The sequence below is a fragment of the Mustela putorius genome, unplaced genomic scaffold (genome assembly GCF_011764305.1).
Source record: "Mustela putorius furo isolate JIRA1106 unplaced genomic scaffold, ASM1176430v1.1 tig00003850_pilon_pilon_pilon, whole genome shotgun sequence".
NCBI classification, from domain to species: domain Eukaryota; kingdom Metazoa; phylum Chordata; class Mammalia; order Carnivora; family Mustelidae; genus Mustela; species Mustela putorius.
Window position 1 is genome coordinate 14,780,049 of NW_025422002.1, and position 18,447 is coordinate 14,798,495.

Consider the following 18,447-nt stretch of genomic DNA (forward strand, 5'->3'; position numbering starts at 1 on the left):
AAGTTTAGCTGGCAGAATTTTTCTTTCTCAAGTGAACATAAAATAAAGGTGCATCTTACAATCAGTGATATTTTAGACTTAGGAGAATACACCAGATTTTGAAAGGGTATTTTCCAGCCAGACAACGTAGCTGGACATTTCTGACAGAGAAAGCAGCCCCATGAGGAGGGGTGGATGGGGAAGGGCTCAGAGAAGTTCTATCACAAAGGACTTCACACAGATCAGTGTGACAGAGTGGCTGGGAGTGGCAAAACCAGGGTGGGAAAGGAGAGGCTGGGCCGGCAGTGTACTAAGCCTCCCATCACTGGGGACATCAAGCAGTGGCTGGAAGACCCTCATGAAGATGAAGAGGAAGATTCAGGCAATACAGAGTCATACAATATGAGGCCAGGTTTTAGATTTGACTGCGTAAGTTCAGTTCTGCCTCAGCCCCCATTTCCTGTGGCTGATAACCTCAGGCATGGACATAACCCCTCTGGGCCTCAATCTCCTCATCTATAAAGTATAAATCATAATGTACCCATAATGGATCATAGGGTTGTTTTGAGGATTAAGTGGTTTGTTGCATTTTAAATGCTAGTGATCCCGGGCGCCTGGGTGGTTCAGTGGGTTAAGCCGCTGCCTTCAGCTCAGGTCATGATCTCAGGGTCCTGGGATGGAGTCCCACATGGGACTCTCTGCTCAGCAGGGAGCCTGCTTCCCTCTCTCTCTGCCTGCCTCTCTATCTACTTGTGATCTCTCTCTCTGTCAAATAAATAAATAAATAATCTTTTAAAAAATAAAAATAAAAAAATAAAATAAATGCTAATGATCCCTGAGACGGAGTAATCTTTCAAAAAACTGTCAGCTGGCTTTATCTCCATAGTCTCCCTGTGAGAATTAGTCATTCATCCTTCCAATAAATACTCCCAGCCTCAACCAGATGCTAAGCCCTCTGTAGGGCTACAAAGATACAAAGGAATTCCATCCCTGACCTTAAGCTTCCATATATAATAACATCTTGATGAAGGTCATAGAATTCCCTTGGAGAGAGCCTAGGCAAAACCATGATAAATAAATAGTAAATAAATAAATAAATAATTAGTAGAATTTAAAGTGATTTATTGGAAGGACTGATCAGTAAAAGCAGCCAAAACCTGGAAATGCTGAGGGGATCAGAGCAGATTTTCTCTTTTTCTTTTAACTGGAGCATGTACTGTTCATGCTCTCTGTTCCAGACTGGAAAGGACTAAATGATGTAGCAATTGAGAGCAAAGATCCTGGAATCTGCATCTCTCTATCACCTATGAACTGGGTGACTTTGACCCTGTTCTTCCATCTCTTCATACCTCAGTTTCTTTAACACACAAAGAGAGATAAGAGCAACATGGTGGGTTGTGGGGAGGATTAAGTAAGAACAGAGCTGGGCAGAGAGCAAGTGTCCAACAAATGCTAATTCTGGAATGCAAAGACGATAGAATGTTCTGGAGTTATGCAAGGCAGTGGCCCCATCCGCTTCCTCCATAAAGGCCCTGATTCTAGATTCAGACATTCTGTGGCTTATCTTGAGGAGCGGAGAATGATGTCCTCATTCAGAATCACCCATGGTTGTGGTCAATGACCCCTGAAATCTCTGCACCTTTAGGTGTCTTGAAGAGCTATGAAGAGGAGTCTTTTACCACTTATTGCTAACTGAAAATGAATCCCCTAGTGCTTGGTGTGATGACACTCCTGTTTCACACCATTAACTGTCCCCCTGAAATTTTAACTGGGAGAAACCCAGGGCCACTAATGTTTCACCCTTTCCTGTTCAGTTTCCTGTGGGTGGGGTCCATCTCCAACCGTGGTGAAGACAGCCTTTGTACCTTTTGAATTGTATCTAAGCCCATGATCAATATGAGAACCAATAGAGATGAAGGTTTCATAGCACAGACCATATCATTGCATGGCTGACTGTGTCTAAGGTTCAGAGTGATACCACCAGAAAACAAACAACATTTTACTTAAATTGATATCAGATTTGGCTCCTTCCCACCTTTCAGGCCCCAAATGCCTAGAATTAGACTAATATTAATCCTTGACTAATAGGAATGCAAAGAGCTTAGAGAAAAATTAGTAAGCACAATGGAAAAGCTTAGCAAGGTGACTGACTATAAGATAAACATATGAAAGGCAATTGCAGTTTATGTGCCAAAAAAAAACTTCAAAGCATTATTTTTTTAAAGATTTTATTTATTTATTTGTCAGAGACCAAGAGTGCACATAAGTAGGGGCAGCAGCAAGGAGAGAGAGAAGCAACCTACCCATTGAGCAAGGAGCAAGGACCCTGGGATCATGACATGAGCTGAAGGCAGACTTTTTTTTTTGAGAGAGAGAGAGTTTATTTATTTATTTGACAGACAGAGTTACAATGAAAAGAGTTACAGGGAATACAAGCAGGGGGAGTGGGAGAGGGAGAAGCAGGCTCCCCACTGAACAGGGAGCCTGATGCAAGGCTTGATCCCAGGACCTGAGCCAAAGGCAGATGCTTAACAACTGGGGCAGCCAGGCACCCCTCAAACTGATTTTAGAAACTTGGTATTGTCCCCTGAGGGAGTGAACCATTCCAGGAAGTACTACAAAACCAGGTAGATGCATGAAATAGATGGAGTGAGCTCCTATTCTGTCTCCCTGCTCCAAAAATCCATTTACTATATTGTCCTTGGAGATAGGACATATCAGGTATTAAACTAATAAGAACAGATGCTACACTTGATCTTAGCCAAAAGGCCAGGAAATAATTGAAGGCAGAAGTTTAAATGACGGATGCCCCCAAAGCATTATTTTTTTAAAGATACCTTTGTAATATCAAGGAAAAAAAGATACACAGACTACCTAGGAGTAAATCTAAGAACAGGTGTGTAGAACTTGTACACAGAAAATTTAAATTGAACAAAAAAATATTAAAGATGACCTAAATAAATGGAAAGATTGTGGGTAAGAAAATTTAAATATTGCAAAGAAAGCTGAATGGAAAGATTCAGAGAACAAAAGCTTCTGAGAGCAAACCCAAGCAGATTACTTAGCTTGGCCCCTGGCAAAGGCGGTGCAATTCCACCTCGGGCAAAGACACTTAAGAATCATAGCAGTAGGCCCCTTCCCAAGAAGATCAGCAAAAACATGCAGCCAAGAGCAAGTTCACAGATCAATGAGAATTGCAAAACTCCAGTGCTAGGGAAATATAGCACACAGAATTCATGACTTTTCCCTCATGATTCTGATGAGGGAGCAGGAGGCTGGCTGAGGACAAAGCAAGAGCTGGCGCCTTGCACCCTCTCCCTTCATCCGCTCCCCTCCATAGGTGTAGCATTGCTCAGGCACCCCTGACTGCCATAAAATGATAAATAGTTAACTTGCTGAGATCACAATCCTATAAGACAGGAGTCTCCCTTGGTTTGCAAATGTCCTTGAGATTACAACAAAGAAGTTACCTTATCAATAGCCCAATTTCCAAAGACACAGAACTCAGTTCCTCAAGCCTAATGTTACCCTCCCCTCCATAAAAACCGAAGGAGGTGGAGGTAGAAGGAAAAGTAAATAAAGTTAAATTTCTTTAAACCTAAATCTCATTAACAAGGATGCTTGATAGCAGGAATGTAACATTCCACCAGACTCCCAATTGTCTTTACTTGATAGCAACTAAGCCTTCAATATCCTGATAGTATTCTTTGCCCCAATAGCCCTTCTGAACACCCCTTTGTCCTCACCTACCCAACTCCTGCGTATATAACCAACCACCCCTCACAACCCGGGGCAGCAGCAGCTCTTCCTGCCCACGGGTCCTGTCCCCGTGCTTTAATAAACCACCATTTTGCACCAAAGATGTCTTAAGAATTCTTTCTTTAGTCATCAGCTCCGAACCTCACCCCACCGAACCTGACTTAGGTTCTGGGACTTCATCAATTCTATAGTCTTTCAAAGTTAATTTTTTCATTTTCTTTATTTCTTTTTTTAAACTTTTCTTCTTTTCTTTTTCAACCAACATCTTATCAATACCTTTTTTAAAATCCTTTTTAGTTTTCATCTTTACAGTCATATTCCATCCCTTCATCATATTTACCTTTATTTTTGTGTATATATATTTTTTTCTTTCGTTAAAATTTTGGGAGGCAGTTTCTTCTAACAGACCAAAACACACCCAAAATCTAGTGTGGCTCTGTTCTATTCACCAGCCTGATTTTTTTTTCCTTTAGTTTCCCCCTGATTTCAGGTCTCTTGAATTTGTTTAGTGTGTATTTTTCTGGGGCCATTGTTAGCCTTTTAGCATTTTGTTCTCTCATTCATCTATTCTTCTCCAGATAAAATGACAAAATGAAAAGCTTTCCTTAAAAAAAAACAAAAACAAAAACAAACAAAACAAAAAACAAGAGGCACTACCAACTGCCAGGAACCTAATCAATACAAATAGTAAGATATCAGAGCTAGAGTTCAGAATGGTGATTATAAAGATACTAGCTGGGCTTGAAAAAAGCATAGAAGATCAAGAGAATCCCTTTCTGGACAAATTAAAAAACAAAAATCTAACAAAGTTGAAATAAAAAATGCTATTAATCAATAATGGAGGCCCTAACTGCCAGGATAAATGAGGCAGAAGAGAGAATTAGTGATATAGAAGACCAAATGATGAAGAATAAAGAATCTGAGAAAAAGAGAGATAAACAACTATGGGATTATGAGGGGAGAATCTGAGAGGTAGCTGATACAAAAAAGGCAAAACAATATTAGAATAATTGGGATCCCAGAAGAAGAAGAGAGAGAGGGACAGAAGGTATATTGGAGCAAATTAAAGCAGAGAACTTTCCGAATTTGGGGGAGGAAAGAGACATAAAAATCCAGGAGGCACAGAGAACTCCTCTCAAAATCAATAAAAATAGGTCAACACTCTGTCATCTAATAGTAAAACTTCTAGGTCTCTGAGACAAAGAGAAAATCCTAAAACAGCTTAGGATGAGAGATCTGTAACCTACAATGGTAGAAACATTAGATTGGAAGCAGACCTACCCACAAAGACCTGGCAGGCCAGAAAGGACTGGCAATTAAATGAGAAAAATATGCAGCCAAGAATATTATATCCAACTAGGCTGTCACTGAAAATAGAAGGAGAGATTAAAAAAAAAAATCTTCCAGGACAAACAAAAACTTAAAGAATTTGCAAACACCAAGCAAGCCCTTCAGGAACTATTGAAAGTGGTCCTTTAAGCAAAAAGAGAGCTTGAAAGTAACATAGAACAGAAAGGAACAGAGACAACATACAGTAACAGTCACCTTACAGGCAATAAAATGTCATGAAATTCAAATCTTTCAATAGTTACTCTGAATGTAAATGGGCTAAGTGCCCCATACAAAAGACACAGGGTATCAGACTGGTGAAAAACAAACAAAAACAAGACCCATAGAAATGCTGTCCACAAGAGACTAGACTCAAAGACACCTCCAGATTTAAAGTGAGTGGGTGGAAAGCCATTTACCGAACTAATGAACATTAAAAGAAAACCAGGGTGGCAATCCTTATATCTGACAAATTAGATTTTAAATCAAAGACTATAATAAGAGATGAGGAAGGACAATATGTCATACTTAAAAGGGCCTTATCCAACAAGAAGATCTAACAAATTAAAAGTATCTATGCCCCTAACATGGGAGCAGCCAATTATAAAGCCAATTAATAACAAAATCAAAGAAACACATCGACAATAAAACAATAATAGTAGGGGACTTTAACACGCCCCTCACTGAAATGGACAGATTATCCAAGCAAAAGATCAACAAGGAAGTAAAGGCTTTATGGCACACTGGACCAGATGGACATCAGATATATTCAGAACATTCCATCCCAAAGCAACAGAATACACATTCTTCTCTACTGCATATGGAACATTCTTTAGAATAGATCACATCCTGGGTCACAAATCAGGTCTCAACCAGTACCAAAAGACTGGGATCATTCCTAGCATGTTGCAGACAACAATGCTTGGGAAGTTGAACTCCATCACAAAAGGAAATTTGAGAAGAACTCAAAAACCTGGAGGCAAAAGAGTAGCCTACCAAAAAATGAATGGATCAAATAGGAAATTAAAGAAGAATTTTTAAAAATTTGTGGAAACAAAAACACAACTATTCAAACAACAAACAAACACAACTATTCAAAATCTTTGGGATGCAACAAAGGCAGTCCTGAGAGGAAAGTATATAGCAATAAAAGGCTTTCTCAAAAAAAAGGAAGGTCTCAAATACACAACCTAACACTACACGTAAGGAGCTGGAGAAAGAACAGCAAAGAAAGCCTAAACCAAGCAGGAGAAGAGAAATCATAAAGATCAGAGCAGAAGCCAATGAAATAGAAACCAAAAGAACAGTAAAAACAGATCAACAAAACTAAGAGCTGGTTCCTTGAAAGAATTAATAAGATTGATAAACCCCTGGCCAGACTTATCAAAAAGAAAGATAAAGGACCCAAATTAATAAAATCATGAATGAAAGAGGAGAGATTACAACCAACACCAAAGAAATACAATTATAAGAACATATTATGAGGAACTATATGCCAGCAAATTAGATAATCTGGAAGAAATGAATGCATTCCTGGAGACACATAAACTACCAAACTGAACCACGAAGAAATAGAAAACCTGAATAGAGCCGTAATCTGTGAGGAAATTGAAGCAGTCATCAAAAATCTCCTAACAAACAAGAGCCCAGGGCCAGATGGTTTTACAGAGGAATTCTACCAAACATTTAAAGAATTAATACCTATTTTCCTGAAACTGTTCCAAAATTAGAAATGGAAGGAAAACTTCCAAACTCATTATATGAGGCCAGAACTACCTTGATCCTAAACCAGACAAAAACCCCACCAAAAAAATGAGAATTATAGACCAATATCCCTGATGAACACGGATGCAAAAATCCTCACCAAGATCCAACAGTACATTCAAAGGATTATTCACCAGGACCAAGTGGGAATTATTACTGGGCTGCAAGTTTGGTTCAACATCTGCAAACCAATTAATGTGACATAATACATTAATAAAAGAAAGGACAAGAACCATACCATACTCTCAATAGATGAATAAAAAGAGTTTGAAAAAGTACATTATTCTTTCTTGAACAAAACTCTTCATGGTGTAGGGATAGAAGGTCTACACCTCAATATCATAAAAGCCATCTATGAAAAACCCACAGAAAATATCATTCTCAATGGGGAAAAACTGAGAGCTTTTCCCATAAGGTCAGGAACATGGCAGGGCTCTTCACTATCACCACTGCTATTCAACATAGTACTAGAAGTCCTAGCCTCAGCAATCAGACAACAAAAAGAAATTAAAGGCATCTGAATTAGCAAAGAAGTCAAACTCTCATTCTTTGCTGATGATATACTTTATGTGGAAAACCTAAAAGATTCCACCCCAAAACTGCTAGAACTCATACAGGAATTCAGTGAAGTGTCAGGACATGAAGTCGATGCACAGAAATCAGTTGCATTTCTATACACCAACAATAAGACAGAGAAAAGAAAAATTGAGTCAATCTAATTTACAACTGCCCCCAAAACCATAGGATACCTAGGAATAAATCTAACCAAAGAGGCAAAGAATCTATAATCAGAAAACTACAGAATACTCATGAAAGAAATTGAGGAAGACACAAAGAAATGGGAAAACATTTCATGCTCATGGATTGGAAGAACAAATACTGTGAAAATGTCTATCCTACCTAGAGTGATCTACACATTTAATTCAATCCCTATCAAAATACCATCAACTTTTTTCAAATAAATGGAAAAAAATAATGCTAAAATTTGAATGGAACCAAAAAAGACCCTGAATAGCCAGAGGTATGTTGAAAAAGAAAACCAAAGATGGTGGCAACACAATTCTGGACTTCAAGATCTCTTACAAAGCTGTCATCATCAAGACAGTATGGTACTGGCACAAAAACAAACACATAGATCAATGGAACAGAACAGAGAGCCCAGAAATGGATGCTCAGCTTTATGGTCAACTAATCTCCAACAAAGCAGGAAAGAATGTCCAATGGAACAAAGACAGTCTCTTCAACAAACGGTGTTGGAAAAATTGGACAACCACATGCAGAAAAATAAAACTGGACCATTTCCTTACACCACACACAAAAATAGACTCAAAAATGGGTGAAAGATCTCAGTGTGAGACAGGAACCCATCAGAATCCTTGGGGAGAACACAGGCAACTAGATCTTTGACCTTGGCTGCAGTAACTTTTTCCTAGACACATCGCCAAAGGCAAGGGAAGCAAGGGCAAAAATGAACTACTGGGACTTCATCAAGACAAAAGGCTTTTGCACAGCAAAGGAAGCAGACAACAAAATCAAAAGACAACTGACAGAATGGGAGAAGATATTTGCAAACGACATATCAGATAAAGGTCTAGTATCTAAAATCTATAAAGAACTTATCAAACTCAACACCCAAAGAACAAATAATCCAATCAAGAAATGGGGAGACGACATGAACAGACATTTCTACAAAGAAAACATCCATGTGGCCAACAGACACATGAAAAAGTGCTCCACATCACTTGATATCAAGGAAATACAAATCAAAACCACAATGAGATACCACCTCACACCAGTCAGAATGGCTAAAATTAACAAGCCAGAAAACGACAGATGCTGTTGAGGATGCAGAGAAAGGGGAACCCTCCTACACTGTTGGTGGGAATGCAAGCTGGTGCAACCACTCTGGAAAACAGCTTGGAGGTTCCTCAAAAAGTTGAAAATAGAGCTATCCCTACAACCTGGCAATCGCACTGCTGGGTATTTCCCCTAAAGATACAAATGTAGTGATCCGAAGGGGCACGTGCACCCAAATGTTTATAGCAGCAATGTCCACAATAGCCAAACTATGGAAAGAACCTAGATGTCCATCAACAGATGGATAAAGAAGATGTGGTATCTTTAAAAAAAAAAAAAAAGAAGAAGAAGAAGAAGAGAAAAAAAATATATATATATATATATTTCCATTGCACTACTGGGTATTTACCCTAAAGATATAAATGCAGTGATCTGAAGGGGCACATGCACCCAATGTTTATAGTAGCAATGTCCATAATAAACAAAATATGGAAAGATGCTCATCAAAAGAAGAATAAGGATAAGGAAGATGTGATGTGTACACACACACACACACACACACACACACACACACTGGAATATTATGCATCCATCAAAAATAAAATTTTACCATTTGACATGGATGGAACTAGAAGGTATTATGTTAAGGGAAATAAGTTGATCAGAGAAATACAATTAAGACAGAGGGTCATAGGGGAAGGGATGGAAAAATTAAATAAGATGAAAACAGAGAGGGAGACAAGCCATAAGAGACTTTTAATCTCAGGAAACATACTGAGGGTTGCTGGAGTGGATATGAGTTAGAGGGCTGGGGTGGCTGGGTAATAGACACTGGGGAAGGTATATGCTATGGTGAGTGCTGTGAATTGTGTAAGACTAATGAATCACTGACCTGTACCCCTGTAACCCTGATACAAATAATACATTATATGTTAATTAAAAATTTTAAAAAATAGGTTGTTTCCATACACCAGCAACAAACAATCCAAAGACTAAATAAAGAAAACAATTCTGTCTATAATGGCATCAAAAGAATAAAATACTTAATAATAAATTTAACAAAAGAAGTGCAAGCTTATTACCAAAAACTACAAAACATCGTTGAAAGAAAGATCTGGTTTTTTACAGATTTTTATTTATTTATTTGACAGAGAGATATCACAAGTAGGCAGAGAGGCAGGCAGAGAGAGAGAGGGGGAAGCAGTCTCCCTGCTGAGCAGAGAGCCAGATGTGGGATTCGATCCCAGGACCCTGAGATCATGACCTGAGCTGAAGGCAGTGGCTTAATCCACTGAGCCGCCCAGATGCCCAAGAAAGAAGATCTAAATAAATGAAAAATGATCTCATGTTCATAGATAAGAATAATTAAAAATGATAAGATGACAATACTCTCCCAAATGAATTAGAGATTTAGTGCAATCCAAATCAAAATTTCAACTGCTGTTTTTACAGAAATTGATAAGCTGGTCCTAAAATCTATATCGGAATGGAAAGGACAAAGAAGAGCCAAAATATTCTTTTTCTTTAAATTTTTTAAAATTTTTTATAAACATATAATGTATTTTTAACCTCAGGGGCACAGGTCTGTGAATCGCCAGGTTTACATACTTCACAGCCCTCACCATAGCACATAACCTCCCCAATGTCCATAACCCCCCCCCAAACCCCCTATCCCCAGCAACCCTCAGTTTGTTTTGTGAGATTAAGAGTCACTTATGGTTTGTCTCCCTCCCAATCCCATCTTGTTTCATTCATTCTTCTCCTACCCCCTTAACCCCCCATATTGTATCTCCACTTCCTCATATCAGGAAGATCATGTGATAGTTGTCTTTCTCCGATTGACTTATTTTGCTAAGCATGATACCCTCTAGTTCCATCCACATCATCGCAAATGTCAAGATTTCATTACTTTTGATGGCTGCATAGTATTGCATTGTGTATATATACCACATCTTCTTTATCCACTCATCTGTTGATGGACATCTAGGTTCTTTCCATAGTTTGGCTATTGTAGACATTGCTGCTATAAATATTCGGGTGCACGTGCCCCTTCGGATCACTACGTTTGTATCATTAGGGTAAGTACCCAGTAGTGCAATTGCTGCATCATAGGGTAGTTCTATTTTCAACATTTTGAGGAACCTCCAAGCTGTTTTCCAGAGTGGTTGCACCAGCTTGCATTCCCACCAAGAGTGTAGGAGGGTTCCCCTTTCTCGACATTCTCGCCCGCAACTGTCATTTCCTGACTTGTTAATTTTAGCCATTCTGACTGGTGTGAGGTGATATCTCATTGTGGTTTTGATTTGTATTTCCCTGATGCCGAGGGATGTGGAGCACCTTTTCATGTGTCTGTTGGCCATCCGGATGTATTCTTTGCAGAAATGTCTGTTCATGTCCTCTGCCCGTTACTTGAATGGATTATTTGTTCTTTCAGTGTTGAGTTTGATAAGTTCTTCACAGATTTTGGGTACTGGTCCTTCCTCTGATATGTCGTTTACAAATGTCTTCTCCCATTCCGTCAGTTGTCTTTTGGTTTTGTTGACTGTCTCCTTTGCTGTGCAAAAGCTTTTGATCTTGATGAAGTCCCAATAGTTCATTTCTACCCTTGCTTCCCTTGTCTTTGGCGATGTTTCTAGGAAGAAGTTGCTGCTTCTGAGGTCGAAGAGATTGCTGTCTGTGTTCTCCTCAAGGATCGTAATGGATCCCCTTTTCACATTGAGATCTTTCATCCATTTGGAGTCTATTTTAGTGTGCAATGTAAGGAAATGGCCCAGTTTCATTTTTCTGCATGTGGCTGCCCAATTTGCCCAACAGTTTGTTGGAGAGACTGTCTTTTTTCCATTGGACATTCTTCCCTGCTTTGTCAAAGATTAGTTGACTATAGAGTTGAGGATCTATTTCTGAGATCTCTATTCTGCTCCATTGATCTATGTCTTTGTTTTTGTGCCAATACCATACTGTCTTGATGATGACAGCTTTCTAATAGAGCTTGAAGTCTGGAATTGTGATGCCACCAACGTTGGCTTTCTTTTTCAATATTCCTTTGGCTATTCGAGGTCTTTTCTGGTTCCATATAAATTTTAGGGTTATTTGTTCCATTTGTTAATAAAATGGATGGTATTTTGATAGGAATTGCATTAAATATGTATATTGCTTTAGGTAGCATAGATATTTTTACAATATTTGTTCTTTCAATCCAGGAGCATGGAACATTTTTCCATTTCTTTGTGTCTTCCTTAATTTCTTTCATGAGTACTTTATAGTTTTCTGAATATAGATTCTTAGCCTCTTTGGTTAGGCATATTCCTAGGTATCTTATAGTTTTGGGTGCAATTGTAAATGGAATTGACTCCTTAATTTCTCTTTCTTCTGTCTTGTTGTTGGTGTAGAGAAATGCAACTGATTTCTGTGCATTGATTTTATATCCTGACACTTCAATGAATTCTTGTATAAGTTATAGCAGTTTTGGAGTGGAGTCTTTTGGGTTTTCCACATATAGTATCATATCATCTGTGAAGAGTGATAATTTGACTTCTTCTTTGCCAATTTGGATGCCTTTAATTTCCTTTTGTTGTCTGATTGCTGAGGCTAGGACTTCTAGTACTATGTTGAATAGCAGTGGTGATAATGGACATCCCTGCCATGTTCCTTACCTTAGAGGAAAAGCTTTCAATTTTTCTCCATTGAGAATGATATGGTGGGTTTGATGAGAATGATGGTGGGTTTTTCATAGATGGCTTTGATAATATTGAGGTATGTGCCCTCTATGCCTACACTTTGAAGAGTTTTGATCAGGAAGGGATGCTGCACTTTGTCAAATGCTTTTTCAGCATCTATTGAGAGTATCATATGGTTCTTGTGCTTTCTTTTATTAATGTATTGTATCACATTGATTGATTTGTGGATGTTGAACCAACCTTGCAGCCCTGAAATAAATCCGACTTGGTCATGTGAATAATCCTTTTAATGAACTGTTGACTCCTATTGGCTAATATTTTGGTGAGAATTTTCACATCTATGTTCATCAGGGATATTGGTCTGTAGTTCTCTTTTTTGATGGGATCCTTGTCTGGTTTTGGGATCAAGGTGATGCTGGCCTCATAAAATGAGTTTAGAAGCTTTCCTTCCATTTCTATTTTTTTGGGACAGTTTCAGGAGAATAGGAATTCGTTCTTTAAATTTTTGGTAGAATTACCCTGGGAAGCCGTCTGGCCATGGGCTTTTGTTTGTTTGGAGATTTTTGATGACTGTTTCAATCTCCTTACAGGTTATGGGTCTGTTCAGGTTTTCTAATTCTTCCTGATTCAGTTGTAGTAGTTTAAATGTCTCTAGAAATACATCCATTTCTTCCAGATTGTCAAATTTGTTGGCGTAGAGTTGCTCATAGTATGTTCTTAAAATTGTTTGTATTTCTTTGGTGTTAGTTGTGATCTCTCCTCTTTCATTCATGATTTTATTTATTTGGGTCCTTTTTCTTTTCTTTTTGATAAGTCTGGCCAGGGGTTTATCAATCTTATTAATTCTTTCAAAGAACCAGCTCCTAGTTTCATTGGTTTGTTCTATTGTTTTTTTGGTTTCTATTTCATTGATTTCTGCTCTGATCTTTATGATTTCTCTCCTGCTGGGTTTAGGGTTTCTTTCTTGTTCTTTCTCCAGCTCCTTTAGGTGTAGGGTTAGGTTGTGTACCTGAGACCTTTCTTGTTTCTTGAGAAAGGCTTGTACCACTATATATTTTTCTTTCAGGACTGCCTTTGCTGTGTCCCACAGATTTTGAACCCTTGTGTTTTCATTATCATTTGTTTCCATGATATTTTTTCAATTCTTCTTTAATTTCCTGGTTGACCCATTCATTCTTTAGAAGGATGCTGTTTAGTCTCCATGTATTTGGGTTCTTTCCAAATTTCCTCTTGTGATTGAGTTCTAGCTTCAGAGCATTGTGGTCTGAAAATATGCAGGGAATGATCCCAATCTTTTGATACTGGTTGAGGCCTGATTTAGGACCCAGGATGTTATCTATTCTGGAGAATGTTCCATGTGCACTAGAGAATAATGTGTATTCTGTTGCTTTGGGATGAAATGTTTTGAATATATCTGTGATGTCCATCTGGTCCAGTGTGTCATTTAAGGCCTTTATTTCCTTATTGCCTTTTGTTTGGATGACCTGTCCATTTCAGTGAGGGGAGTGTTAAAGTCCCCTACTATTATTGTATTACTGTTGATGTGTTTCTTTGATTTTGTTATTAATTGGTTTATATAGTTGGCTGATCCCATGTTAGGAGCATAGATATTTAAAATTGTTAGATCTTCTTGTTGGACAGACCCTTTGAGTATGATATTGTGTCCTTCCTCATCTCTTATTCTAGTCTTTGGCTTAAAATCTAATTGATCTGATATAAGGATTGCCAGCCCTTCTTTCTTCTGATGTCCATTAGCATGGTATATTGTTTTCCACGCTCTCACTTTAAATCTGGAGGTGTCTTCAGGTCTGAAATGAGTTTCTTGTAGGCAACATTTAGATGGGTTTTGTTTTTTTATCCATTCTGATGCCCTGTGTCTTTTGATTGGGGCATTTAGCCCATTAACATTCAGGGTAACTATTGAGAGATATGAATTTAGTGCCATTGTATTGCTTATAAGGTGACTGCTACTGTGTATTGTCTCTGTTCCTTTCTGATCTACTACTTTTAGGCTCTCTCTTTGCTTAGAGGACCCCTTTCAAAATTTCCGGTAGAGCTGGTTTGGTGTTTGCAAATTCTTTCGGTTTTTGTTTGTCCTGGAAGCTTTTTATCTCTCCTTCTATTTTCAATGATAGCCTAGCTGGATGTAGTATTCTTGGCTGCATGTTTTTCTTGTTTAGTGCTCTGAATATATCATGCCAGTTCTTTCTGGCCTGCCAGGTCTGTGGATAAGTCTGCTGCCAATCTAATATGTTTACCATTGTATGTTACAGACTTCTTTTCCCAGGCTGTTTTCAAGATTTTCTATTTACACTAAGACTTGTAAATTTTACTCTTAGGTGAAGAGGTGTGAACCTATTCTTGTTGATTTTGAGGAAGGTTCTCTGCACCTTCTGGATTTTGATGCTTGTTCTCTTTGCCATATTAGGGAAATTCTCTCCAATAAACCTTCTTCTCCTCTCTCTCTTTCTTTTTCTTCTGGAATCCCAATTATTCTAATGTTGTTTTGTCTTATGGTGTCACTTATCTCTTGAATTCTCCCCTCATGGTCCAGTAGCTGTTTGTCCCTCTTTTGCTCAGCTTTTTTATTCTCTGTCATTTGGTCTTCTATATCACTAATTCTTTCTTCTGCCTCATTTATCCTAGCAGTGAGAGCCTCCATTTTTGATTGCACCTCATTAATAGCTTTTTTTATTCAACTTGGTTAGATTTTAGTTCTTTTATTTCTCCAGAAAGGGCTTTTATATCTCCCTAGAGGGTTTCTCTAATATCTTCCATGCCTGTTTCAAACCTGGCTAGAACCTTGAGAATCATCATTCTGAACTCTAGATCTGAAATATAACCAATGTCTGTATTGATTAGGTCCCTAGCCTTCGGTACTGCCTCTTGTTCTTTTTTTTGTGGTGAATTTTTCCACCTTGTCATTTTGTACAGATAAGAGTATGGCTAGGAGACACATGAAAAAATGTTCATTATCACTAGCCCTCAGGGAGATTCAAATTAAAACCACATTGAGATATCACCTTACACCAGTTAGAATGGCCAAAATTAACAAAACAGGAAACAACATGTGTTGGAGGGGATGTAGAGAAAGGGGAACCCTCTTACACTATTGGTGGGAATGCAAGTTGGTGCAGCCTTTTTGAAGAACACTGTGGAGATTCCTCAAGAAATTAAAAATAGAGCTTCCCTATGACCCTGCAATTGCACTCCTGGGTATTTACCCCAAAGATACAGATGTCATGAAAAGAAGGGCCATCTGTACCCCAATGTTTATAGCAGCAATGGCCACGGTTGCCAAACTATGGAAAGAACCAAGATGCCCTTCAACGGATGAATGGATAAGGAAGATGTGGTCCATATACACTATGGAGTATTATGCCTCCATCAGAAAGGATGAATACCCAACTTTTGTAGCAACATGGATGGGACTGGAAGAGATTATGCTGAGTGAAATAAGTCAAGCAGAGAGAGTCAATTATCATATGGTTTCACTTATTTGTGGAGCATAACAAATATCATGGAGGACAAGGGATGTTGGAGAGGAGAAGGGAGTTGGGGTAAATTGGAAGGGGAGGTGAATCATGAGAGACTATGGACTCTGAAAAACAATCTGAGGGGTTTGAAGTGGTGGGGGGCGGGGTGAGAGGTTGGGGTACCAGGTGGTGGGTATTATAGAGGGCACGGATTGCATGGAGCACTGGGTGTGGTGAAAAAATAATGAATACTGTTTTTTTCTGAAAATAAATAAATTAATTTAAAAAAAAGAGTGTATGAAGGAGAAAGTAAAATACTAAAATGGTGGCAAAGACCCCAGGAAAATACACTTTAACCAAATCAGAAGAGACCCCAAATCATGGGGAGGGGGAAGAAAGGGGATAAAAAGAGGTTCAGAAAAAAAAATAATTAAAAAAAGAAAACGAATAAAGAAAAAATATTAAAAAAATAAAGAAAAAATATTATATTATATGATAAACTAGTTAAAAAACGTTAAAAAAAAGAAAAGGGTAAAGGTTAAAAAAATTTAGCAGAAGAAGAAAAAGAAAATATTGAAAAAAACAAAACAAAACAAACAAAAATTAAATTAACTGCTAGACTAATGAATCATGGGGAGAAAGCCATGAGTTCAGTGCTTTGCTTTCTCCTCCTCTGAAATTCCGCTGCTCTCCTTGGTATTGAACCTGCAGTCCTTGGTAGGTGAACTTGGTCCTGGCTGGATTTCTTGTTGATCTTCTGGGGGAGGGGCCTGTTGTAGTGATTCTCAAGTGTCTTTGCCCCAGGCGGAATTGCACCACCCTTACCAGGGGCCAGGCTGAGTAATCCCCTCAGGTTCGCTTTCAGGAACTTTTGTGCCCTGAACGCTTTCCGTAGAGTTCCAGAGGACAGGAATGAAAATGGTGGCATCCCAGTCTCCGGCCCGGAGGAAACGAGAGCTCAGGTCCACACTCTTCAGTGTGCCCTCAGAGAATAATGCCCAATAACTCCCATCTCCCTGGCCTCCGGCCATGCTCCGAGCTCACCCAGGCTGCGACCGGTTCAAGGTAACCCCAAGCTGAGAGCTCACTCCTCAGCTATGTCTCTGTAGCCAGCTTCCCCGTTCTAATACCTGCAAACTTTGCGACACTCAGACACCCCTGATCCTTCTGTGACCTTGCGGGACCTGGGGCCACGCTGACCCCGCATGGGCTTCACCCCGGTTTAGCCTCTGCAGCGATGTCCCTCAGCGGAACAGACTTTTAATTAAAAGTCCCGATTTTGTGCTCTGTTGCTCTGCCGCTTGCCGGGAGCCGGCCCCTCCCCCCACAGTCTATCTTCCCATCACTTTGGATTCACTTCTCTGCCAGTCCTACCTTTTAGAAAGTGGTTGATTTTCGGCTTCTAGAATTGCTGCTCTTCTTCTCTTCGATCTCCCATTGGATTTGTAGGTTTTTGCAATGTTTAGATAAGCTATCTAGCTGATCTCCTGCTACCTGATGTAGCCTCAGCCTGCTACTTCTCTGCCATCTTGACTCCTCCCCGAGCCAAAATATTCTTAAAAAAAAAGAAAAAAAGTTGGAGGACCCACATTTCTCAATCTCAAGACTTATTACTAAGGCACCATAATCAAGATAGTATAATGTTGACATAAGGATAGACATACAAATCAATTAAGAGTCCAGAAATAAACCCATTTACCTATGATCAGTTGATTTTTTTCTGTTTTTAAAATTATTTAATTTTTTAAATTTAATTTTAATTTAATTTTTTTAAATTTTTAATTTCTTTTCAGTGTTCCAGAATTTATTGTTTATGCACCACACCCAGTGCTCCCTGCAATACATGCCCTCCATAATACCCACCACCAGCCTCACCCAACCTCCCAACCCCCCACCTCTCCAAAACCCTAAGATTGTTTCTCAGAGTCCACAGTCTCACATGGTTCATCTACCCCTCCAATTTCTCCCAACTCCCTTCTCTCCATCTCTCCATGTCCTCCAAGTTATTCCTTATGCTCCACATATAAGTGAAACCATATGATAATTGACTCTCTCTACTGGACTTATTTCACTCAGCATAATCTCTTCTGGTCCTGTCCATGTTGGTACAAAAGTTGGGTATTTATTCTTTCTGATGGAGGCATAATACTCCATAGTATATATGGACCACATCTTCCTTGTCCATTCGTCCACTGAAGGGCATTTTGGTTCTTTCCACAGTTTGGCGACTGTGGCCATTGCTGCTATGAACATTGGGGTACAGACGGCCCTTCTTTTCACTACATCTGTATCTTTGGGGTAAGTACCCAGTAGTGCAATTGCAGGGTCATAGGGAAGCTCTTTTAATTTCTTAAGGAATCTCCGCACTGTTTTCTAAAGTTGCTGCACCAACTTGCATTCCCACCAACAGTGTAAGAGGGCTCCCCTTTCTCCACATCCTCTCCAACACACGTTGTTTACTGTCTTGTTAATTTTGGCCATTCTACCTGGTATCTCAGTGTGGTTTTGATTTGAATCTCTCTGATAGCTAGTGATGATAAACATTTTTTTCATGAGTCTGTTAGCCATTTGTATGTCTTCATGGAGAAGTGTCTGCTCATGTCTTCTGCCCATTTTTTGACATGATTATCTGTTTTGTGTGTGTTGAGTTTGAGTTCTTTATAGAT

The 18,447-nt window shown here is 39.0% G+C and overlaps 1 non-coding gene across 1 annotated transcript; it reads right to left on the reverse strand.

The window, feature by feature from the left end:
* Window positions 1–2,569: 2,569 nt before the first annotated feature.
* LOC123387242 lies at window positions 2,570–2,760 on the reverse strand. The gene has a single exon (XR_006601579.1). It is a non-coding gene; the product is annotated as a U2 spliceosomal RNA (small nuclear RNA).
* Window positions 2,761–18,447: the final 15,687 nt, after the last annotated feature.